Genomic DNA, 25,963 nt, shown 5'->3' with positions numbered 1-25,963 from the left:
ATTCCTTATGTGGACGGGTGCGAGTGGTTTTGTTGATAGAGATGGTCGAATAACGAAAATAATGGATCTCTTAGCTATTTTTTCATGATTTTCGCGACTTATGGGCAGATTTCTCCGACTCGGTCCAACGCACTCCCGTGGGTCCGTCGGCGGCTTCCTCCCACTCTCATATTTCTCTAACCCCCAATTTCTTTCATTCTCCCAATCATTTTCTCGGTGGTGCATCTTGTGGCATACCTTTCCCCCATTTGCTACCCTGAGTAGTTTCATAAGGTTAAATGTGTGGAGTAACGAACCTTACGAAACGTTTAGCTATTTTTTCCGTGATTTACATGGCACTTGGCGTGAATTCTTAGACTTTTTTGACTTTATTTCATTCATTTACATAATTTGTAGAATGCAATAAGCATCAGCTATTATGGAATAAAATTTGACAGCCCCAAGTGCACTCTTTGGGGGGGGGGGGTGCCATCCAATGCATGTGGCAGCGCAAGCAAACAAAAATATCTAAGGCTCAAGACAAGGTTATGGACAGAAAAGAGTTCATTATAACAGAAATATCAATGTCATTGCACAATAACAACAAAGTAGAAATCGTTATAACAAACAATGTTATGGATATTTATCATTCATCAGATCAAACCCTGGTCAAGAGTAATGTCTTCTCTTGCCGCCCTTTTCCTCGCGTGTCCCTTTCAAGGATTTTTTTATTTATTCCCATGCCAACGAAAACGGCACACATTGGCCGTTTACATCGTGGTTTTCAACAAATTTAACATTTACACGTTCACGAATAACTATGGCCTGGATAGGGGCAACCTACCCGGGCGGTACTTGAACCCTCGACCTTTGTTTGGCAGGCGAGGATTTTACCTCGCTGCCAACAAGGCCGGCAATAGTATTAATTCATTTCTCAAAGGTCCGGATTTCTTGATCACCACGATGATTTTATGAATGTTGCATTTTGCGGCTTGTAAGTGAATAAAGAATCAGGAAAATATGGAGGTGAGGTTGAGGCAGCTTGAAAGAGTAAAGATGGAAAGAGTAAAAGCGGAGTTGAGGTGGTTAAACTCTCATCATTTGTAGCCGAGGCGGAGGAAGATGACGAAGTGATAGAAGTCAACATAAAGGTTGCAGTCTGAAGTAGTTTCATGCGTGATATAACTACCTTGACAAAACTCTTAAAATTTTTTCGTGATTTCGATGGCATTTGGCAAGATTTCTCCGACTCGGTCCAACATCTCTCCGAGGATGCGTCCCATGGGCGGCGCTCTTCCCGCCGCTGCTGCCGTCTCTCCCCGTTGTGGAAGGCGGCCAGCAAGTGAGGGAGCGCACTATACGCTACACTCTTTCCTTCCGCCGTCCGTACACGTGTGCCTTGCCTCCCCCTCCCCCCCGAATGTGCATTCCCCTGGGCTCGACCCACGCGCACACGAGCGCCATCCCGGTCCCTTGATCGATGGCTCAGAGGAACTCTACGCACTGTTGCAATCCTCCGATTGAGCTTGAGCGCCCGCCAGAGATTTACTTATTCCGTCCTCCCTCCCTCTCTCATTATATTATTCACCGCTGACCATACGGTGGCAATTTTGTAACCATTCAGACACGATATTTACTCATACATTCATGTTCCATTTTGGATTGGGGCCCAACTGTCATTAAAATGTTTGACGCGTTTTTTTCGTGATTATTAATTGTTTTGTGTAAACCTTCATGTATCGAAAAAGTTTATAAGATGACCGATATACTCTCCAAAGTGGTATTTTTCTAATTCGGAGGGTAAGCTTTTTATTTTTCAATGCCCATATGCGTAAAAGGGTAACGATTTAGCGGAGTGCCTCGCAAGCAGTTGTTTTGTTGCTCTTATTTTCCATCGGCGGTACTTCCTTGGCCGGGAAGAACATCACACCCTACGACAGTAAAAATCCATTAGGCTATGTTGTCCGCTAATCAAATTTGCAATCATTCAGGTACGACTTTCATTCTTTTTCATATGCTACATTTTCGATGAGGTGTCGACTCTACCAAACCATGTAACACACTTTTTATCTTAGGTGACTTGGTGTACTTTCCTACATCCATGCGCCTTTTAAATTATACGATGCCCGTTATTCCCTTGCCATGCCAAATAATGCCATTGATGAATTGGATGAAAAACTTATTCAGCAAAGAATTTATTGGGCTTGTATTTCAGCGGCACATTGATGGAATATAACTCCCATTAAACATTTCAAAAGTGAGGTTTAAAAAAAAGATTTTTCATTTGCGCGCTACAGGATTAAAATCGTTTCACGAATTATCTAATAAGCTTTTGCTGTCCTCTAGTGGGGAAAGTATGTCACAATATGACCTCCAAGCGGGATGAAGTCGGTCCTTACCCTCGTGTCTTTCCTTTGCTCCTCCCTGCAAGCAGCTCGGGAATGCGAAAAATCTTGCCACCATGTAGCTTTAAAGTGTTTACGAAATACCAGCGTACTCTGGGAGAAGAAGTAGGGGGGACGTGCAGACCTTAAGTTCGTTCTCATCCGTGGTTCCCTGACCTCTTGTTACCATGTCAACCGTTAATCTAACCGTGCCCAACGCCTTCCCCTCGGACCATTACATGAATATAATGGCCAAAGCATTTGCGGTGTCGTCATTATTTTAGCAAGAACGAGATCTATGCTCGCTTCTCGGGCACGCGAATTTATCTGTTGGGGAGAATTATGACCGCGTGGCACTAAGTTTCTCAAAGTATTTTATTGCTTTATCTCCTCTTTTTCCCCTCAGGGTGACCGTCACTTTCGTGAAGGCTAAAGTTTAATGTATAAAAAAATTAGCGGTAAATTTAAATTATCTCAACAGGAAAACAATTAGCTGCATAGTTCTGGGGCCATTGTATTTTATTCATCATTCTTCTTGGGAATTATAACAGCAAACTGCCGATCATAAGGTATGGAATTTGAGTTATTTCTTAGCCGCATGGATGTCTTTTCCGGATTTGACCTCTCAATTACATATTATAGCCATGTTATTTTCATTCCGAGTTAATATCATCTTCCGCGATGCACGGTGATAGCTAAGAAAAACGCGGTTGCAAAGCTCGTGAAAAAAGGGATACGTCTTTGCAGGTTCCAAATTTTCACGAATTTTTTCCCTTTGATTCCATATCGACCAAACATCACGGTAATTTTCGTCAATTTCACCCGTGTCTGCGCTAATTCTTCTATGAAAGTCCCAATTGTAGTACGGCCAGTTGAATGTCTCGCTAAGTGCTCCGTACGGAGAATTTATTTTGAATTTTTCAACTAAGCGGCCATTACACGATCTACTTCTTATTTTTTATTCCCTATCGACTGTTATTCAACAAAGTTGGGCTTGCTTAGTTATTTTTTTATAATTCACAGTTAAAAGATGTAAATTTCTTTATGAATATAAATTGTACTAATATGTTATTTCTTTAATATATTTTCCTTGAGACGATCGCCGAGGGGATGAAGTTGGTATGGCTGCTGGTTTTGGATTACAGCCCAATCGGTCTGGGTTCAAATTCCGGCGGTGACAAAGTTTTTTTCATAGTCAGCCCGAGTTAGTTGCTTGAGTGCCTTGTGGACGGCACCTCAAGTACATCACTCCTTCCGTCGGATGGGACGTTACGCCGTGGTCCTCGTGGCGACTTTCGTTAGGAGCAGCCTTATGTCGACGCCGGGTTTCTCTCCACTCTTCTTTCCCTTGACTTCCTTCATGCCGCAAATGACTTTAACTGTCAGTTTCCTCCTCCGAATACCATACCTTACCCATCGCCGCATTGTAGTCTTAAGGCCGCTATGCATAGTGAATGATCATGCTGAATGATTACATGATCATTCACAGGATCATGCGAGCAAAATAGAAAGTGTTCTAATTTTTACTGGATAATCATGCACATAGCGGTTCATTCGCGAATTTTTCGTTTACGTTTCGCTCATATTATATTTATCATCCTCATTTTGCAGACAATTCCCTTCACTGTATCGCTTAAATACTCGAAAGAGCATGGTCTTTAGCTTAGCTTATGAGCCGAATGCAAGAAGCGTCTCTGTGAAAAATTTAGCGGTCTTTGCCCCCTTACCTTGAGCTCCCCCAGATTTTAATTTACTTAAGCGCCTGAGAAGAATTATCCGCTCCATTTCTTCCCTGTAAAGTCTGGAGAGCTTTCCATCTTGAACAGAGCGAACACCTTGCTTGTTTTGCGAGGAAATTGTGCTGTCTTTCACGATCAGTTGTTTAGTAAGCAAAAAACGTAGGATATTAGGCGCGCATGATTTGACAATCCTTGCTGAAACCTTAGAATAAGGGCGCCTCTATTCAAACCATCGCCGGTTGTCGGTATGGGACAACATTACGTGCGATTGTTTCCACGCTCCTGGCATAATACCCAACGGCTAATAGTCGTGTCTGTGGAATAATTCGCGAGTTTTCGTTCTACCCCCGAAGAAGACTTATCCGTTGAAACGTTCGAACCATATGCCCAAATCAACATCTGGTGGAAAACCCGAGAAACTCGCCTGCAAGTCATACCCCGGGAGAAACTCAAACCCTGCGTCTCGCGAGGTGCTGTTAAATATTTTTATCGTTGGCTGAAAAAAGTTTTCCTTAAAGCTAGTGGCGACCTCCTGATTTAAGAGAAACCTCTTCTACTAAGGAGATGTCCATAATATGTTATATAATATAATATTAAAGAGGGTACCCCACTGGTATGGTTATCTTTATATTATTGTGTTAAGTATTATAAAAATATAATGTTGACATGGAATAGAGCCCTAAATTCTTAATTAAAAATAACCTCTAGAGTGATGAGCATAATATTCTAACATTCGGAATATTTTCATTAATTTAGCGAGTTTCAGGCCATAGTTGCTAAATGGAATTAATTAATCTCTCAATTATATAAGGAGATAATATATAGAATATAAATAAATATGTGCTTGCAGGTGGAATGAAACTGTCATTTGAATACAGTTACGAGCTGATGAGTTTAAGTGTATTTAGGTGATCTATAAACTGTAAAGCCCACTTCCGACCGCTCACTCAATCATACAAATATTTGGGGTGAACGAGACGAGATACGACTTAGTCTTGCGACTGACCCTCTAAAATCTTGTGAAACCCTATGAAAATTTTTCGAAACGCTACATTTCCTATTTATTATCTATTAATTTAAAATGTAGTATGGTGATTAGCGAAAAAAGTGGCTACCAAAATCCGATGGCGGCGCTGCGATCATTGGAAGAAAGATACCAACCAATACTAACAATTCATCATAGTAACAAAATTTTTTATACCAACAAAATAAGCGGAAATGAAATGGGGATAACAAGAAAACATATATTAATGTTATATTTAAAAGATGGTTTGTGTTGTGGATTGTAGTTCCTGTCTTTTAGCCGCTAAACGATTGCAGTTGAAAGATTCCTGAACAAACCTTCCTTAAAGGATATATCGAGAAATCCGTCTCCATTGTTATAAGAAGCTGTATGAATATGATTGTATTTGTTTTTAGGTAATAGAACCACGGGTTTTGTGTATTGAAGTATACGCCCGAAATTGTCTTCGTTGATTTCCTGTAATGAAATATGGCATTTTTAACTGAAATTGTATTTGGAGATTGTGAAAATTCGCGGGAGAACCTAGATATATTTTACTGTCGTGTTTCGCTTTGCACAAATTGCTATTGCTGAAATGGTAACAACCTCATGTTTAACTTACATATTTTAAATCATCAGGCTTAGCTTTGTAGGCAAGGTCCAATCCCTTATGGATAAATAATGAAGTTACTGTGATTCAAGTATCAGTCTCCACATAATCCATTCTAGATTTTTTAATCACTGTACTTATTTGGCAGATTAATTGTATGATGTTAATAGATGTATCGCTTTATAAAATGTCTATCTGTGTCTAACATTTGTCTCCTATTTCATTTGCAGTTCCTCCTGAAATCCAGTTGGAACCCTAAGACTTTCATGAGAAGGAAGGTGTTTTTATCTCAGGTGAGTCTTCTTAAACTTTGCTTTCAATATAAGTTATGAACAGGCCACATATTTTCCTCCCGCCTTTTATATTGTAGTGATGGTTTCGCCTTACGTATCAAATTAGCTGACATTTTTTTCGGCTATTGTCTTTGCTGCTTGGGTTGAAAGACGTCATTTTCATCGCAAGTCCCATTTGGTCGAAATTTTTGGCATGCTCTCATCATTTCCGGAAAAACCGTCGTCCTTAGGCACCAGCGACTCAGTGGAAACTCGGAAAGTTCGAGGATGCCTTACATATACTCCGGAAAGCCTAGCCAGTTCATCATCAAAATCCGTGTTTCTCATACGTATTCGTGAAAATCCGAGTATTTCCCCGCGGTTGTGCTATGTGCACGCGAAATTTTTGTATGTTGTGAAACGTCCCTAAAATATTTTGTATGTCGAAATAATGGTCCCTTAAAATTTGAGCAAAATGTGAAATTAGCAGATCTTGACTTGTACTGTGGTTATAATCAACACTTAAGAAAAGGCTACAGTCCGTCCCGTGGGAGCTTGCTAATTGATGCCATATTGAGCGCATTTTCATCGGTTTTCAAAGATATCCGTAGAGCAGCCGTGAGTGTAGAGTGATCCATTTATTTAAATGTTTTCTGTACAATATTTATAATCAAGAGGAATGGCGTTGAAAAGTTATGAATTTGATAGATCACTATGAATATAAATTTCGGTCAATTATCATTATTTATTAGCGAGAGTTGGATCGCTCTGCCCGTCAAAGACGCAAAAGCGACTTTTGTAAATCCACTTAAATGCACGGAGGATGATAGCGCCTCTGGAGGCCCACAGGAGAAACCTCCATTGTAATATTTGTGGATGAGATCATAAAGTAAAAGTAAATCGTTTTGAATCTAAATGGCTCATCCGTCCGAAATTCAGGAAAAATGCGGGTGCGCATTCTGTGGTCGTAGCATTGTCCCCTTCCGTCCCGGGTGTGGGTGGTGTTCAAGAACGCGGCATGGAAGCCGTTCTAATTTAAGGCCGAGAAGCGTTCCTAGTTCACCATTGCACCACTGGCTAGTTGAAGATCCAAGCGGCGAGGACCTTGAGTCGCTTTGCACGGGCTCCAACGCACACGGCGTTATATTTTTACGGACGGAGTGAACGACAAAAGCTGCTCGTTTCCGCGCCTTCAGCTCGCTTGCCGATCTCAGTGGCCAGTGTTGTAGTTAGTGATCGTTCAGCGAAGTGGATTTTAAAAACCCATTGAGGAAAAGTGGGTTACCGATGTAGGTCTTCTTAAATAGAGGTTCGATTTAGGAAAACAGACTCCTCTAAGAAATCATTCTGTCCTGTTACTTCTAGTTTTACAATACTTGGTGTTTTATCGCAAAAATTTGATTTCGTTAAATTGTTTCATATTACTCAGTAATGTATTTGAACAGTAACACCGCAGTATTTTTTTAAAAGGCGAATGGAACCACAAACTAAACGCTTTGGAAACTTAGCTAACTCTCTGGGTAATTTTGCCGATATACTGGTCAATGAACTGCAAATTTCCTGTTTTTTTTGCATTTCATTTACCTGTGTATGAATATGAACTCCAAACAGAACAAAGATTGGTAATGTGATTCTGTGATTAGGTTGCTCGAGTATTTTAGAGCGAAAATGAGGTTTTCGTCGAAATTCTCAATGAATTAAGGTTAGATTTTAGGGAACAGGTCTTGAAAATGCAGAGCTCTTTCCATCTCAGCCTCTTTACCATAGGGTCGTTTATGATCTTTCCATAACAGTCGTTTATGTCTAGAACAACCAGAGACATAAGCTTTGATTTTTTACGTAGAAAGGGAACGATGAAAACTGCTTCTCCTTCCTTCCCGCTACTTTAGCTAGCTTACTGATTTCAGAGGCGAAATAAAAATACTAGGGAATAATGTATGCCAGCACTTATTACACGTATGGTATCAGAGAATCTGTGGGAAAATGAAAATATCATCTATGAGCCCAGATATATTTATTAACATCTTTCTTTCCTATGAATACCCTTCAAATTACAAATTTATACTTTAAGTTTTAATTCACTGCTTTAATATGATAAAACAATGAATTTTCCTAAATTGCAATTTCTTCATTCGACTAGATAGAATTAATATTAAATGGATTGATCTTTCACCTGTTATCCTCGAGTATTCTCAGAGAAATTTCGGTAAATATAATTTTGCATAGTGGAATATGTGGCATTCCATGGGTAGACTCTTTGAAACACCATGATATTTACAGTTGATTCAATAAGTCTCTCCGAAAATCTTTTTCGGGAGCTGAAAATGAGTTAACTTTTTGAGCTAATGTACTTTTCTATTATTAGAGACATTATGTTGGGTCATGGCGTCTTCTTTTCTTGATTCCGCTGTAGCACGTTTAAATTTGACGTCATTTAGGTCGGCCTCAGACTAAGCGGGGTGCATTTAACATATCTTCGTGAATGCATTTATTGATTAATGCGGCAGCGCGAGCCAAATCATTGGCTTTATCTCGTTCCTCATAAATTCTCCTGCTTTTAAGGTGGACTTGGAGGAATAACTTCTAAGCCGTCAGAAATGATTCACCATTCTGTCAAAAGGCCCGTTGCGTTTTGCGTGTTAAAGGCATCATAGATAGACATAGCTTGCGTCAAGATCTTATACCTAGGTAATGTCAGTAACCCTGAAATGTCTTTTTCTCGTGTAAATCTCATTTTTCCAAGGATGTTTGATGAATGGCTGGTTGGTCGTGCCTACTTATTTAGCTTCAATAAGTGATATTTTTTTACTGTCTATCCTCATAAAAAAATAGATTTTGTTCATCTATCTATGCATATACAAAGAGGATGTCTGTTTGTCTATCTTCTGTGAATTTCCATACGGCTGCACGAATAGCAACCAAAGTTTGTGCGTAGGCGCATCTCATGCTCCCAAAGTCCGTAGCACTTCTTCCAGTTGTGTCCGATGCGTCATTTGCGTCGTTTTCTCATTACGGTTTATTACGTCATGTCATTTAACTTCTGTGGCTGGACATCCTGCCGGGTAGGCAAACCTCTTGACACGCTAGTAGGGAGAACATAACTCCAAGGATTCTACACTCAATCAATCTTACTCCCCTTAGTGCAAACCTTTTTGCTGGGCTATGCGTTCGCACGACGATTTTTGTCTACGCACTCACGGATACTAAACGTTCAATGTTGTTGAGCGGATGTAAGCTGATTCTGTGCATGGAGTAAAGAAATCATTTTTTCCATTTTTTACTATGATACATGCTTACCATAATCTTACCTGCTTTGTTGCTTTATCCAAAAATGCTGCCATTTGAGCATGAATTCTAAGTTTCCCACTTCTCTGGGTACTATCCTTTCCGAGCAACGCCGGGTGGCCTGCTTGTTTGGAACATATTTAACCAATGAGTTATTATGTCCTTTCTTCGGGTTGTTTAATGAAGGGTTTCTCGTACTCTTGTTTTTCATTTACTGTTCCAAATATGATTCCTTGCACATTTCTCATACGCCATACTCGATATAACACCACTTAACAAGCTATCGTGCGTATACATAAATGCGAAAATGTGTAATCTCCCATCTTGTACTGATGTATGAGCAACTAATGGTATGGTCGGCAGTATCTCAGGACGATGAATCAGTTTAAACAGCATGAACCTATGTAATTTGTGCTTTGTCTAATATGTGTGTCGTTAGAATACTTGGCATGCAAGTACACAATTGATGACGTATTTTGGGGGCGGAATCAAAATCGGCGAAATTTGGTATTTTAAATTGTACGCGTAAAATCAGCTCAGAACGTACTGCGAATCTTTCGTAAGTCGAACTCATGTTAATCGGGGCACCTACATTACAGAGTATTTTTAAGGGAATTTCACCATTTTTCCCGTAGATGGTTTCCGATCCAACCTTAGGGTCTAAATTTGTGTTCATGTGGCTCCACTCGTATTTCCAGGGTTCCCACTCAACCTAGGAAACCTTAAAACCGTGAATAAGCCTTAGAGCCGAGAATTTCGTGTACCGTGAAAAAACCTGGAAAAAGCAGTGAATTTCGTCACAAAACCTTAAAAATCCCTCAATCTTGATTTTACGATCGTAGAACAACTATTGACAGATTAAAAGAAAAATGGATATTTCGATCATATTTCAAGGTTAGTCACGCGCAGATATGGCCACGGATTTATCTGCACACGTATATTCGAAGCGCAACATTTTGCCCGTGTGCCATGATGACACATTGACCTTAAGCCTGTACCAAAACCGGAAGACTAGTAACCAAAATGCTCATTAATACTTGCGAAAATTCAGACACTTCTTAACTTCCCTTCCACCCTGGTCCCTCTATTTTCCCGCTCACAACCTTTAGCCGGAGCAGAATGTTGCTAACGATATGTGACGTCAGGAGAGATAGCACTTTGATTTCTGCGTTTATATTCACGGTGTCTGTCGCGTTTGTTAAATTTTTAGTTAACGTGTGGCCGATGATTGTTACGTGATCAATATTTCTGCCTAAAACGGTTTATCTACAAACCGTGGATTTAAAGACATTAAGACCGTGAAAACCTGGAAAAAACCGTGAATTTTATAATTTAGTTAGAGTGGGAACACTGGTTTCACAATGGTCGGCGGCACAAGGCCGAATCCCTCTGAGATGGGGGTAGGTCGTCAGGTGAGCGCGTAATCCACCCCCATCTGCCCATGGTCATTCGTTTATCTCGAGCTATACGTCGGAGCGCCTATCGCCCTATCACCGCGAAAGTAGCGCGTCCCGCGGCGCTGATGGGGTCCGCGCCAGATGATTTAGAGTGACGGGGGGTGGATGATGTACTAAATGAAGCGTTCGAGGGTGTAGGACGGGGGTGTCAGTTTTTCAGCCTGAGGGCCACATCAACTATCAAGCTGCAGTCGACTGTAGACTTAGCCCCTAGGAGGCTTAACATTATCTCATTGAGTGAACGGAGGTAAAGATAATTCAGTAACTCATTTTTAATTGTGTTGAATTCCAGTTTAACGTTTCTTGGTTGGGTAACTATCACTTATCCCAGTTGGTTTAAAAATAAAGCGACCCGGGTTTCTATGAATAATTATCATCATGAGGCCAAAATTATTTTCCTTTTATGTTATCAATGTAACCTTAGTTACGTAACGGAAGAAGAGGTGAATTTTGAAACGAACGCCAGATAATAACCAGGGCAACACTTTCATAAATGATCATGTTATTTTGTTACTGCGTCACTATAAATTGGCAGAAATGCTGTATGTGAGCAACTTCTTAAAAAAAAAAAATATATATGTTTACCCATCCTTTTCCCCTATTCTGAATTTATTTTGTATTTGATGTGAAGTTTTATACAGTAGTGGTAAATTAAAAACTTGATAGAAAGTGTACTTTATTGGACAACTCTTCCTCTAGTTTGTAATTTTCAACCCATGAGCAATATGTAGCCAAAATGCTTACGTTTAGGATTAGATAGCACCCCGGAAAACAAACCCATTATCCTGGAAAAACTAGAAATATCAGAGAACATTTAATTGTCACTCGTTGGACACCCTTAGTCGTCAGTTAAAAACGTAACGTACTACTGCGCGCCTCCTTTTTAATGCAGCATAAACATAACGTCCACGTAAGCGTGGGTGATTTTGGTGGGAGACACGATCATTTCCGTGATTGATCTCGCCTCATCTGGCCCGCTGACCGTAAATTGGAAAGCCTTGGTTTTGGAGGCTGAGATGATTGAGGGAGGGCTCAAGTGGAATTTCTATGCCTGTATTTTCAACTGTAAGTAGATTCTTCTCTTTGTAGAAAATCCTCTTCGCCTTTGATGTTCTTTCTTCAGGCATCGCCAATCAATCGGCTTCTTTAGTAGCAAAACTCATTCAGCTCTTTAAGCTTTTGTTTTGCTGGTTTAATACTAGTTCCTGTACTTCCTTTTTTCGCTGAAAACTAATATCATAGTCTTCTTTTTGTTGATTTCCAGCTGATATCTGGCCATCGTCCTTTCCATATTTGTCATAGTTTTTTTTTCAAATCATTCTCTGTCTCGCTTATGACTGCTTTGTTGTTAGCAAACCGCGGCACACTAATTCTTTCTCTGTTTAACGCCTCGAAGCGGCTAAGCTAGGTTTTTAGTCAGTTGCTAATTTGTATTTATCGCTAATTTTTTATCGATATATAGGCCATTCTGCCGAGTTCCTTTGCCCTCATGTAACTCCAGTCATTAGAGAATGAATTTTTCTCCAGCACCGCGTGATCTCGGCTCCCACTCGTTGGCTCCATCCCTCCTCCTCCCGCACCCCGCGAGTCGGCACGCTGCTGGTGAGAATAATGTGTAGCGTGAGGCGCGCATGCGCACGAATCGCCTCTAGTCTATTCCGGTGGCTCTGATTCAGCGGCGGCGGTGCTGCTGTTCATCTTTTCCTGCTCCTTCCTTCCTGCCCGCCCACGCCTCTCCCACTCCCCTCCCCCACCACCACCCCCTGCCGAGGCACACACATGTCCTCTCTCAACCATTCTCTTTCACGCACACCCCCACCGCCACCCGTCCCATCCAGGAGGCTGTGCCTGACTGCATCCGTGTGTATCTATGTACCCGCTCGCCAAGCCATTGAATTTTTGCAGCCCAGTGTTTAATAGTACTACATGTCTTAGGAGTCGTCAGTGATAAATTCGAGTCTCTTACCGAAGCATCAACATAATTCATAATAAAATAATAAAAAAGTGAATTATTGGTACAAAGATCTTATTACGTTACGATATATACAAGAAATGCATTCATAGAAGACTAGAGGTTCAAGTTTTATTTTTTTATAAAGAGATTTAGGTACAGAAGTTAGGTAAAGAAAACAGACGAGATCAAAGAAGGCATCTAGTTGTGCATTTGATTTTCCGACGTTAGCACAGAACTGAGACTCACTCGTATTCCTTGGCCACCAAGTTTTTATATATTTATTATATCAATTTCAGTACCTAGCTCTGTTTAGAAAAAAAATCACTTGAACCCCTTGACTTCTCACCCCTCATACATGGTGATGTGATCATAGACAAAGATAGGAAGATGAAAACGCATTAGTTGATCAGGTGCAATTGATATCTCTCTCTTATTATTAAGTAATATAAAATGAATAAACGCCTAATAATAGTAAATAAATTTATTGCTTTGGGTTCAAAACGATTTTGGCAAGGTACAATATGTCAGGAATTGCTTGGGTAATTTAATAAAATAAAAAGTTCATGAATGATTCCATATTTCAATATAACATTTGTGTTCAACTATGGAATGACATACACAAAAAAAGTGCATACCTATTTTAATTCCGCTGAAGTAAAGGAAGGTGAACCATTGTCTGGACAATGCATAGCCGAAATAATGTTTTTTCTACTAAACAGTAATTATTTGCAGAATTTTGGCTGAAAAGGAGATTTAAAAATATTTTTAAGGGGATACACGACATTGCTCTTAAATTCCTTAGGTATCTCGTTCCCTATGTGGATTGCAGAGACAGTGGAGGACTTGTGGTAAATGGTTGTTCTATATGCGGGTGGGTAAGGACTCGACGGGCTACTTCTAGTTAATATTGTGATCCTCCATGTTGATTAAGGGAGTCAACGAGATACATAGATTTATATTACCGAACAAAAATAAAAAGACGCACTAAGTAGGCGGGCCTATTTGGTTTAATGTCACAATTCCTGGGTATTATTATTCTGTGTAGTGTAACATTTGTGCCAAGATTAACTTATGGGTCGTTTTAATCTAGAATCTCCATTAATGCGAGAAATAGTAGGAGAATATTCTCTTTATTTGCCCTCCAACTGATTTCTCTGAGGCTTGGTTTCTCCATTTAGGAAAGACTTTTTACTCACAAGAAGACATCGCCAAAGTGATGTTCGGGATCTGGATGCGGATGTTATTTTCTAAAAGTATATAGGTAAGGTAGAAAAAGTGTCACGGCTTTCTTCCACATAGGCCCGGATTTGAGAGATATTCGCATGTAAAAATTTCGCGCAGCATGACGTCCCTTGAGTGAGCGCTCCCCTTCAACTACGGCCGTGGCGGTGAGGTCTAGGGTTAGTCTCCTAACTTGTAGTTGGTATCCCAGGTTCGAGTCCTAGTGTCGGCAATATTTTTTTTTCTTCTCGCGGCCATCGCTTTAGTTAAAGAGGGAGTGCTTACTCAAGGGACGTAATGCTGCGCCAAATCTTTACATGCGAATATCTCTCGAACCCGGGCGTATGTGGAAGAAAGCCGTGATACTTTTTCTATCTTACCTATATAGTTGTAGAAAATAACATCCGCATCCAGATCCCGAACATCACTTTGGCGATGTCTCCTTGTTAGCATAGATTCATAATTTATATTCCTACTTAATCCCCTCTCGTTTACATCGTCTACTTCCCTCCTCGTGTGCCCGTGCTTAAGTCTTCTCGTCATATTTCTCCTCCGTCATCAAGAGCTGTTGATTAGTTTCTCCAAGGCGAGTTGTCGTGTGCTCGAGAATGTATTTCGAGACCTTTAAATTGAGTCGTCAAGGCATATAAAGGAGTCGAATGGGTGATCTCAACTGCTTGGCGCATGTCACAATGCAGCTAGTTAGGCATTTGTTTGAGCATAATAATTACCGAGATCACCACGGAGCGGGGCCTCTGAGTGCTCAACACGCATGTAGCGTGTTGAACCTCATGTTAGCTGTAATTCTCCGACGGAGCTCGAATGAATGACGTGAATTTTCTCACAATATTGCAGTTCTATTGAATTTCCAATTTATCTTTTACTGGCGCTGTTGAATGTTGTTGTTTATTGTAGATTGGTGTGTGATGCACGTGTTGTAGTTGTAGACTAAATATGAGTGATGGATTTTTAAGTCCATGTAGCACACAGAAAATGCCATGACGATTTCGCTTAAATGTACTGTGCAAATATTTAGCCAGTGATTGTTAAGTATGTATCTCGTATTCTGTAGTTGTCTAACTGGATAGTAAATTATGAGTATAATTTAAATTATTACAGCAATGTATGTTTTCAACTTTAAGATGAACTGCTGTTGGAATAGTTTTATATCGATCCGAATCTTTATCAGCCATCACTTACTTTTAAAAGGAAATGTCATGATCTTTATGCAGACAATTGTAAATGTAAATCTCAGGATGTATGGCTATGACATTTGTTTTCATCTGTAGTTGGAGGGAACTCCCAGGCAAATCCTGTAATTTAATAATGGTTTTAATTATTTTCTGACGGCAGGCACTTCAATCCACTGGTATTTTCTTTTAACAGATGGTTGTGATGAAAAGGAATAAGAAATATTTATGACTCCATTCTCTCGATAAATATCCGCATCCAAAATATTTGTCTTGACCTTTTCATTAGCCTGACGAAGGGGTTTTTTTTAAGGCTGTCGTGATATGTTCTTTCACTTCTAGGCGGTGGAATGTCGGTCTATTTTGTTGGCTAAAGCCTTCTTGGTTATTTTTATATTTGGGTGGTCCCTCCCGCTCCTCCTCCAGAAACGTTCGGGTTTAGACAGCTTCCGTGTGTTGCGATGGTGATTATCGTGAGAAGAGACTTATCTGGTCAGAAAATTACCCTGTCAAATCTTTTGATACAGATGTACGTGCGTAATTTCTGTAGAAATAGAATCCATATGGTCTAGTTATTTACATTAAGCCAGAATTTTCACGATTTTTCTGTTTCAATGCTTTTAATAATAATCGTTTTAAATATTTTCATATCCCACGAATTATATTCAATAAAAGTTTTGTTTCGGCTTAAAAATACTGTAGTTATCAAGTACATTTAGTTTATATTTAACGGCAATTTTCATCGAATCTAATTGTGTCCATTTAAAACTTGTTGATTGATTTTTTTTATTAACTTTGTAGCACCGTTTATTTCAATTAATTCATATCTGTTTTTTGAAGCATTCCTCGTGTTATCTTTAAGCGTAAAAATTTCTCTAAGGAATAGTCGTTCCCGATGGCATTTAACATGAACCACTGATTTCACATTGCGTGTTTCAGGCTTTTTAAAGGTGCCTTTAAGAAACCAGCTTTGGACTTCTTCTGTTTATACGTCATAAAATAGTGTAGAGCCTCAGTTAATGCAGGGGAAGCTGTAACATCAACCGTGTAACAATGTGGTAATAGGGTTTCGAACAAATGCGTACTTATGAAAACTGCACTATTTCTAGAATTTGCATGTATATGGAGTTACATGAAATGAATAAAGCCAAACCGCATCATTAGAGCTCTCTGATTTTTGTAACTTGTGGTTTTGAAGCGTGGTACTAATTTCAGCTTCATCAAAAACCCATAAAAAATCGTGGAAAATTGAATTGAAAAGTAATGGCACGAATTCTAAAATTCTTGTAAAAAAGGCAAAAAATATGAAGCCTCAAAGATTTTTACTAGGAAAATCAAGGAGCCGTACGCATTAATGCAATTCCATGGTTTCAGGGTTAGTTGATTCCAAAGGTGAAATTTGTTATGAAAAAATCATTTGGTTCACTCCGAATGCAAAATTTCCGGGACTCGAGTTCAGTCAAGCTAGTCTGAAAATCGACTTGGGAGTAAATGGCTTGATGTTGTAACTGGCAGCATATCCCACCGGTAATCTTGACATAAGGATTTAAATCCCCGTTAAGTCAAGTAATTTTTTTCATGGTGGATTCTACCCTTGGCGAAAAAATTCGTGCGCGTGACTCCGTATGAAGTCCATGGTACATGTGTTTCTGTGATGGAGTTAGTTGAATGTTAAGATATTAAATGGAAAGGAAGAAAATGAAGTCAATCGAAGCGCAAAATACTCCTAATAATTAATTTAATTCAAAACAAAAGAACTTACTCACCTGCCCCCGCAACCCGCAGGTTTTCCCCAGAAAACGAATTTTCTCGTGGATCTCTAGCACACACACTCACTCATTTCGCGAAGATTTCTTCTCTGGAATGCTAATCTATCGTAGAACCGTATCTATCGTATGGTATGTTATCATATTTTAGTACACTACCAACAGAATTGAGGAATTTGGAAAACATGTGGATTTTCTTGAAAATGAAACACAAAAAAAATTAGTTCGGAATGTTTGTGGCGAAGTCTTCGAGGGTATATCTGTGTTCTTTTTAAGCGTCACTACTTGGTTCATTCAATTGTCATTTGCACTTTTCTCTCCTTTTGTCCGCTGCTTGACCTTGACATGCTGTCTGCGTCAAACATTGAATCGTTTCTCTTCCATTAAATCCCGCTTGAAGCACTAGATGTTCGACGCTGTGTTTGAGGTCATTCATCCAGTCGTCTGTGATTGGCGATTTTGAGTAAACATGGTCTGTTTGCTACCTATCTTTGGGGTGAATTATGTCGCTTTTTCTCGCCACGCTGAAACTAATTCGTCATCGCTTTCCCTTTCTTCTTCGCTGTCTGTCCAGTCACCGAGGTCCAACTCTCCGTCACTCTTTTCTTCCCACGTGTCCACATTCTTCCTCCACCGCCCCCTCCCCTTCCCAAATATTCCCCATTCCTCCCTTGTCGTTTCCCGTTTTTCACCCTTAAATGTTTTACGCAACGTGTTTCGTGACAAGCCTCCTCCTGGATGAGAACTCCCTCTATTGGCACACCAACAGTCGATTCTCTACCCTTGTCAGCTCGTTGTACCCTTCCCTCCCTTTCGTTTTGCATTTTTGTGCCTTGCGGTATTTCTCTCGTGCCATTTACTATGCGTTTAAGCTTTTGGATTAGGTGGTGACAGCTGTTTCTCCCCAATGGTTATTGTTGTTTTTTATGTAGTAAGATGCATGCCTAAAGTCATGATCACTGCATTTAACTCGACATTACTTGTTTTCACACTGACAGAGAGCAATAAAAAAAACCGTACGCCGCCGATACAGAAATTTTAATGCCTGCGCTCATGTCTACTTAGAGTAGTGATTAATGTAATCAGTGTACACAATTATTATCCCTGATAGTTTAAGGAAAGACCACTATCTAAAATATACATTCTGCAGTCTATTTCTTTTTATAAATCTCGTAAACCAATCTGTACAGTAGGCTGAAATCCAAAAAAGTGGATTAAATTATAGAAAGACATTTTTCGAGTTAAAGGTAACTTTACGACAATATTCAAAGATGATTGGCAATCAATGAACAGGGTGTTAAATGCCATGTAAATTCGCCTTTGACTAGTTATGAAAAAACCATGGAAACATGTAAGAAATTTGTGTGGGACGGCGTTTTTCAGTTTTCTAGGAAAATCTTGCATATTATATATTACATCTCTCATACGATATTAGAATATTTGTATTAGAAATGGTATCATCTCGTAATATTATTCTTCTTATTTGTTTCAAACTAGTTTAAGAGAATTTGAACTTGTTTTGGTAATCTTTCGTAATAAAATGGCGTACACTAATTTCACGGCTTAAAATAAAAAAAATAAAAACTAGCGTTTCAAAACAAGTGTGTCGAGAAATTCATTCCAGGGATTTACTTAAGTTATTTCCTGAAGATATATCCGAAGAAAAATTAATAGTAATAATCATAATTATTTAAGTATTCCTGTACTAGCCACGGTGATAACTTAACGGCGTCACTCACAATGTACAAATTCCGCGGAGAAAGAAATCATTTGCTTTGACCGGGATTTAAACCCAGATTTCCGGACGAGTATTTTAGCCAGTTAATAGTAGTTAGTTTTTAATTTAATTTAGTAAGTTAACCCCTGAGGAGAATGACGCCGCGGTAGCTTAACTGGCTGAAGCACTCAACTGGAAATTGGGGGGTCCGGGTTCGAATCCCGGTCGTGGCGAATGATAGTTTTTTTTTCGAATATTGGGATTTTTCGCGTAATAACCGCATTGCAATGCTGAAAGTTACGCAACTCTTTTGAACGCGCGGCCGGGGCTTAGCCAGTCTCGACGCGCCGTACGACGGTGTGAGTTTGACTTTAATTCACGTCCTCCTAGAAAATGCCGTCTCCGTTATTCGCCAAGTATCGCGAATAAAGACGTCCATTTGCTCCCTCCCTCTCCTGGCCTCGGGCGTTTGCTGGCTCCCCGGCCGCTAATCCGCATATTTTTGCGAGTCGTTCCACCCCCCTGCTCGTGCCACAGCCCGTATCCTCCGACTCCCACACTCATCCGTTCGCTTCCATCGTAATTCCCTCATGTCGCGTAAATGCGCGCCAGTGATTCACACACTTGAACTCGCTTGAAGTAGCCGTGGGCTAAGAGTCAGGTCGAATTAGTGTCCCCGAGAGAAATAGGTTTAAAAAGAATTTTGGTACAGCCAACATTATCCTTTGGGTATGATATTTCTATAAATTTGGGGGAAATTGAGCGTGACGGGGACGTTTTGCGGTGACCGGTGTAATCTTATTTATTTATATCTTACGTAAAGTCAATTGCAAATAGGGAATACATACAGTGGCTTCCGGCTTAATCAGGCGGAATTATAACATATTGGCAAGTTAAAAATTATTGGCAGTTTTTAACAGCTACTTTTGGTTCCACTTTTATTTTCACGGTTTCAATGCATTTTGTATTATATTCTCGTTAATATCCCATTTTAAGGCCTAGTAATAGGGTAGTTTCCTTCATCAAAGAAAACGAAAGACATTGATTGCGATTCGTTACCCACCATTAGTGTATTCATAATACACAAATTATTTGGATTTTGAAATACCGGTTTAGACGAATGGCAAGGGTCAAATTTTATCCTCATTTGAAAAAGGCCAGATTGGCGCCCATGCGATTCCACTCCACGTGACGTCACAGGGACCTAGTTGCTACACGAGAGGATAGGAGTTATGCATCGTCTGAGGTTACCAATGCATGCATGAGGCACAGAGCTCAGGGAAACATGTCTTAATAATCACCTACTGAAACTGGCTAAGGTCGGAAAGTTTTCTTCGTTTGATAAGGTATTAATAATCCTTATTTAAGCCTAGCGCTACCAGCCAACAGGGTACTAGGCTACCTGCTAGCAGCCTGCGTCGTATCAGCGCTAAGCCTCGCCTCAAGGTCACCTCGCAGGGCGGCAACGGGAACCAGAAATACGTCACGCGGAGAGACTTCCCGGCATTCATACTTAAGCGTCGCGTTTTCGCGCGCTTGAAAATTTTCACTTTTCATATAATCGCGAAAAATATACATCGTCATTTAAAAATCTAAAAGCGTGATATACGTACTCCAGGAGTAATAATCTTTCGATTAAGGCAATAAAAAAATAATAGGAAACCCTATTGAAGGTTTATAACAAATTTGACATAATTTCGGAGGAAAAAAATTAAATTTTAATAATAAAATAAAAAATAAAAATTTAAAATAATAATTTAAAATAAAGTCAGAAGGTTCCATTTAGCAAAGAATTTATATTACATTACTAGTTACAACTTCATGTACAAAAAAAACAATAACATGGTACAAAAAGCTTTAGGAGCTGTGAAACACAAATATGAGAATTTAAAATAATTTGTACATTTCCGATTAAATTAAGGAAATTACAAGTGTACAGTTTCATTCTTTTACTTTTCTTTTAATGTCGGCCAAGGATTTTAGATTACATAGAGCCTATGGCATACAATTGAAGGTATGAGGTACATCATACTTCAGCTGCCTTTTACCGTACATGTTATTGTAAAGATACATTTTCAACGAAGGACTGTCACGTTTATTCATAGAATGTGTATTACTACATTTGATTTTGTGTTCTTTTTTGAAATAGTTCTCTGTAGTAATGAGCCAAGTCAGCATTTTATTCACAGTTAATATAAGTTAATATATTATATTTAGTACACAGTGATTTATGGTCAGAATTACAACAATAGTTGAAACCATCTGTATCAATTAACTTCAATATTCTCTTTTGGTTCTTTGCAATTGTGTTTAACAGAGTATTTGACGCCATTCCCCAGACAGTGATTCCATATCTTAATATTTTCTCCACCATTGCAAAATATATCATTAATTTTAAGACAATAGGTACTATGTCTTTTAACTTAAATATTTGATAAGCTAAAATTCGTAATTTTTTATTAATTTTTTCAATGTGGAGGGGAAATTTGAAATGATCAATTATAACACCAAGGTTATTTTTGTACCTGATCCAGTATTGAACCAGTATTCCGGTAGGATCCAGTATTGATAAGATGAATTTACTGCGTTTAATGTATTCAGTCTCCGTAGTGGAAAAATTCCGCTGAGTGCCGATGGAAACAATTTTATTTGTTAATACAGAGGTTTTTCCCTGGGTCTGAGGAGGATAAATTTAATTTTATTTTGCCGATGCATGTGCCTTAGGGAAACTGTCAGTGAGCGTTTAGGCGCATGGAAGTGACGAATCCTTTCGGATGTGATGCTGTGTTGCCCACGATTGCGGCCCTCCATCACACCCTCCGCGCCACTATTTCAGACATCTGGAAGAAGAAGCACTTAAAGCCGCGCCCACTCTATTCCGGACGTCTCCAAGACGACTGGAAAAAGTCAAAAGGTCCCTGTTGGTCGACGTGGAGATCAGCCTCCTCCACTCCCTCGCGTGATATTTTCGGCCGTCGCTTTTTCTCTAATTGACTTTAATGTTGCCGGCGGATCTGGAAACGCATGGACGCCAATTAATCGTATGAGGGTGCATTCGGGAAACCCCGAACGTTGCACGCGTTCCCCCCAAATTATTATTATCTCTCCCAAATAGTTCCATTGGATAATGTGTTTTCATCCTTGACCTTTGCGCCTTCCTTCGCTCTGTATTGTGATGTGGAATATGGCGCACGGAGAAGAATTTCTAGATAATGGTTGAAAGTTATCCCTTTTTTATTCCTTAGGAAATAAATATTGTTATTTATATGTATAAAATAAATTCAATTTTGGTTTAAATGGCCAAACTTCCCACTAATTGGTTAGTTACACCAATCTTCGTCTTCATTTTATTCCTTGGCCAAAAAAAGAGGTTCTTAGATATGGTATGGTGATCATAGTTCAATGGTAACTTTTTTGCTGGGCCTCAAATATACAAGCTGTCTTCTACTTCATAGTGGTACTTCATCTTCATCGTACTTCATTGGAAAATCAACTTTTTCAACACACTACCTCGTTGTGGAATGGAATGGAATCGTTAAAACCTAGGTCGTGTATTACCATAGAGTATATGTACTTACTCTATGGTATCACGGAATAGTTTTTTTGCGGTCCTATTATAAGCTTCTATTTTTCCAGTTAATTTTTGCATATTGGAGTAAATTATACATTTTCCCTTTATAGTAATTTGAAAACCTATACTTGTGCAATTAAATTTAATGTATTTATTATAAAAGGTATAAAACGATCTTAGAAGCCAAGAATATATCCAGTTTTGTCTACCTAAGCTGCAAATGCAGCTTGTCAGCAGGTGCCAGTGTTAAATAAAAATAATATTTCGCTTTGTTTCTAAATTTTTATATCCTAGGAATAACACACTAAATCTTTTTCTTTACCGCATTCCTATTCAAAGTACTGAGTAGCCTATTTTTGTAATTTTTAATTTCACTTTTAACCACACTCCACCACATAACATTCAACCGCATTTTTTATTTCGAATTAACTGCTCATGTTCGAATGATATTCGAAGTTTTTTTTCATAACATCGATCGTCAATTCCGTTTCCTGCCGTAATCTAACCTGAAACTTTGCCAGCCCTCCTGTAAAACTTCAAAGTAATGCGGCTGTGATTGTTGTGCTGGGAAAAATAAATCACTGAAGGTCGCAAAGTATACTCCCCGAAATACTCGACAGTGTATGTTCTCTAAGAATAGGATGAGTGTTATTGCCACAAGCCGGACTTCAAGGTTAGCATCTCAGCCAATTGGATGAATTGAAGGGGATGTTGACGGTCAAAGGAATAACCTTAGTGAAATAGTCCGATGGGATGTTTTATTCCCTTCCTCGTGCGGATTCTGCGAAGCGTTTGGCTCAGCTTTATTTCATTTGACCAAATTGTAAATAGTTTTAGGTCCCAAAGAACCGACTAATCGGAAACCCTTTTTGATTGCCCACCCAAATCCCCCCCGTATATTTCCTCCCCCCCACTCTGATGTCGTGGTAGTGTAAACAGCCTCCCGACGGCTTTACACGTGTTTGGAGAACGTTTTTTTCCCATGAGGCATTCTTTAGCGCCGGGTTTGAGGAGTTTTGTTTTTCATTTTATTACGAGTGTGAGAGCTTTTTTCCTCACTTTCCTCGAAAAATGTCTCATTTCTTTGTTCTCCCTCGCCCCCTTTTCCATCGTCTCATACCATTGCCTCTACCACGAATAATACTATTCCCGAGTAAAAGCCCCCGATGGAGGCAGCACCAGCGCCGTTTAATCGGCCATATGGGTTACGTGTTAGCGATTAGCGTTTATTCATCAAAAGTTAGCCATTTTCGCGATAGTTGAAGCTCTTAAGTTTGTAAAATATGTTGATTGTGGGCAACAGCTTAATGCTGAAAGCAGGAAATCGTTAGATTCCGACCGTGAAATTATGTTCGGTTTTACATCTGGTTATTGTCACGCACCGCTCATTTTAATGTGTTTGCAAAATGTCACCACTCGCGTCGCTGACAGAGCGATCCGAATGAAACAGAGAAATAAACTATAATTAGGGCTGTTAACTGGCAAATATAGTCGAGATGGTGTCATTTACCACATTCATAACTTTTCCATACTGTTCCTCACGACACCCTTACTGGCCAGCGATCCTAATTCGTTTTATACAGTTTTTCACAACTTCTCCTCTCTGATATATTTTGCACTCTTGAATACTTTTCTCTTCCACATTCTTCTTCACCTTTTCCGTTCTTGCCATCCAGTTGTCCCTCGGCGATTGTTTTCATCAGACCGCCATGTCTGAAGATATAACCCATTAGGTTGTTACCTCTTCTTATCAAAGTTCTTCTCTGCTCTCCCACTCCTCTAGGGACTTCCTCATTACTTACTCCGTCGATCCGTTTGTTCCTCATCATTCTTCTTTAGCGCCACATTTCGAAAGCCTCTACCCTTGTGTTATCCGCTGCTGTCATTGTGCATACCCTAATTCAAAGCATGTTCGAAATGTAAATTATGTTAAATTTTTTCGTGTATGCTTACATCTCCTGCGGTAAGTAGATCTTTCTTTTTGGGAAATGCTCTCTTCGCCTGAGCTATTTTGCTGATTATTTATTTTTGCTTAATTTATTTTATTATTATTTATTTTGCTATTTTTATTATATTTGCTGAGCTATTTGCTGATTATTATTCATCCACTACTTCCAGTTTCATGTTTTCTTGTTTTATTGTTATAGTCTTAACTTCTTCTCTTCTGCTGGAAGCTAATATCTTAATTTTTTTCTGGCTAATATTCAGCCGATATAAGTCCATTATCCCACCTATATTTACAGGAGTCTTCTTCAAGTCCTTCTCTGACTCTTCTATGACTAGTCGTAGCGAGATAATTTTTCAAGGGAACTTTCAAAAGTCAATGCTCGCGTTGCTGAATTCTAGAGTTATCAGAGTTTTACGTGGAAAATAGCTGACAAATTCATTTTCACAACTTTTCAATGTTATTCTTCGCGATTTTAAATATAAATTTAATAAACATTGAGAATAAATGGATTGATCTGAACAAATGGCCGCGCTGTGTACGTTTTTGAAAATCGATTAAAAATGCGCTCAAAAAAGGCGACAAAAATCAAGCTTTAACGGTGCGGACTGGTGCCGCCTCTAGGTACATATGTTCCCCCCTTGGTCTCTGCTTTCCCCTTCCTCATGCTTCCTCCCCCCCTTCCCCGCCTTCATCACTCCTGTCTCAGTCTTTGGCGTGTACACATTTCGCGTGCCGTTCTAAAAATCTCGCCTGGCCGCTGCCCGCGTCGTCGGCTCCGAGGGTTGGCGGAGTTTGTTGAGGCGGAAACGGAGGGAAAGAATATATAGGGTGCATTGTTGGAATTAAATGATTTGAATTATTATGACAGATTAAAATTAATCGTTGAAGTGTAGTCAAAGATTTAATTTGAACATGACTTGAGAGACTTTAAACTTGGGAGTTTGCTTTAAACTTTGATAGAAATTTTTAATTTACTGATTCAAAACCGACTACAGTAGTTTTATTCGTTCAATATTTGTGAACGTCGCTCTGTTCTTCTTTGAGCATTTTGGTTGTCCATGTGACGAAAGGAGAAATAAAATGATATCAAAGAAAGCAGTATATGGGTGAAGTTGTGTAAGAACGCTATGAATAGGCAAAGGCGAATAATAATCCAAACAAAAGCGGGGCTGAGTAGATTGGCCGCCCAAGTTTAGGCACGCACCATCAGACGAGAATACAAGGGACTACTCAAAGACGTCTGCGATTGCACGAATGCCTACTCGGCCACATCGTGTTATACACATCAAAATGTTGAAAACTAGAAAAGTTTTGAAATGATTACCAAAAGGTTAAAAGAAATTATTACAAAAAACAAATGCTAAATAATAAATTAATTAAGAATTTTGTTTTTAATTTTAGTTTAGTGTTTAATAGTAAAGGTTTAAAGATTTTTCAATACAAGTTGAATAAATTATTCTTAAACTTGGAGATGGCGTGGGAATTTACGCTCAAGGTTTATGCTGCATGCATAATATGGATATAATATTTATTCCCGCGCTCCCAACCAATCAGCCTGTAGAATCCTTCTGCTCCACTTCCCCTACTGTCTTTCCTCCTTGGCTTTGGTAGTCAAACTAAATGAGTTTTACAAATTCTCCTGACGATGTGGACTGTTCCACGGAACCATGGTCGTGAAATTTATCAATCCAGTGGCAGTTTACCAAGTTTATCTCGTTGCTTCAACGCATTTAGTCACTTTTCTTCACGATATGCTCAATATGAAGATAGATAATAACCGTCGAAGGGATTGATGCAGATGGCTTTAAAATGTTTTGGAGGTGTCAATGAATCTTTTACGGAAATCAGAGCGTTTTTTGCTATTACT

General features: G+C 39.3%; 1 protein-coding gene across 1 annotated transcript in view; it reads left to right on the top strand.

Moving 5' to 3' along the window:
• The window catches only part of LOC124166109 (myocardin-related transcription factor B-like), a 298,259-nt gene that overhangs the window by 78,008 nt on the left and 194,288 nt on the right, over positions 1–25,963 (top strand). Inside the window, exon 3 of the mRNA XM_046543755.1 lies at positions 5,946–6,008. The gene's annotated coding sequence lies outside the window, so the exon portion shown is untranslated. The remainder of the gene's footprint in view (positions 1–5,945; positions 6,009–25,963) is intronic.

Source organism: Ischnura elegans, chromosome 9 (genome assembly GCF_921293095.1).
Source record: "Ischnura elegans chromosome 9, ioIscEleg1.1, whole genome shotgun sequence".
NCBI classification, from domain to species: domain Eukaryota; kingdom Metazoa; phylum Arthropoda; class Insecta; order Odonata; family Coenagrionidae; genus Ischnura; species Ischnura elegans.
This window is presented reverse-complemented; position numbering and strand designations above follow the sequence as displayed.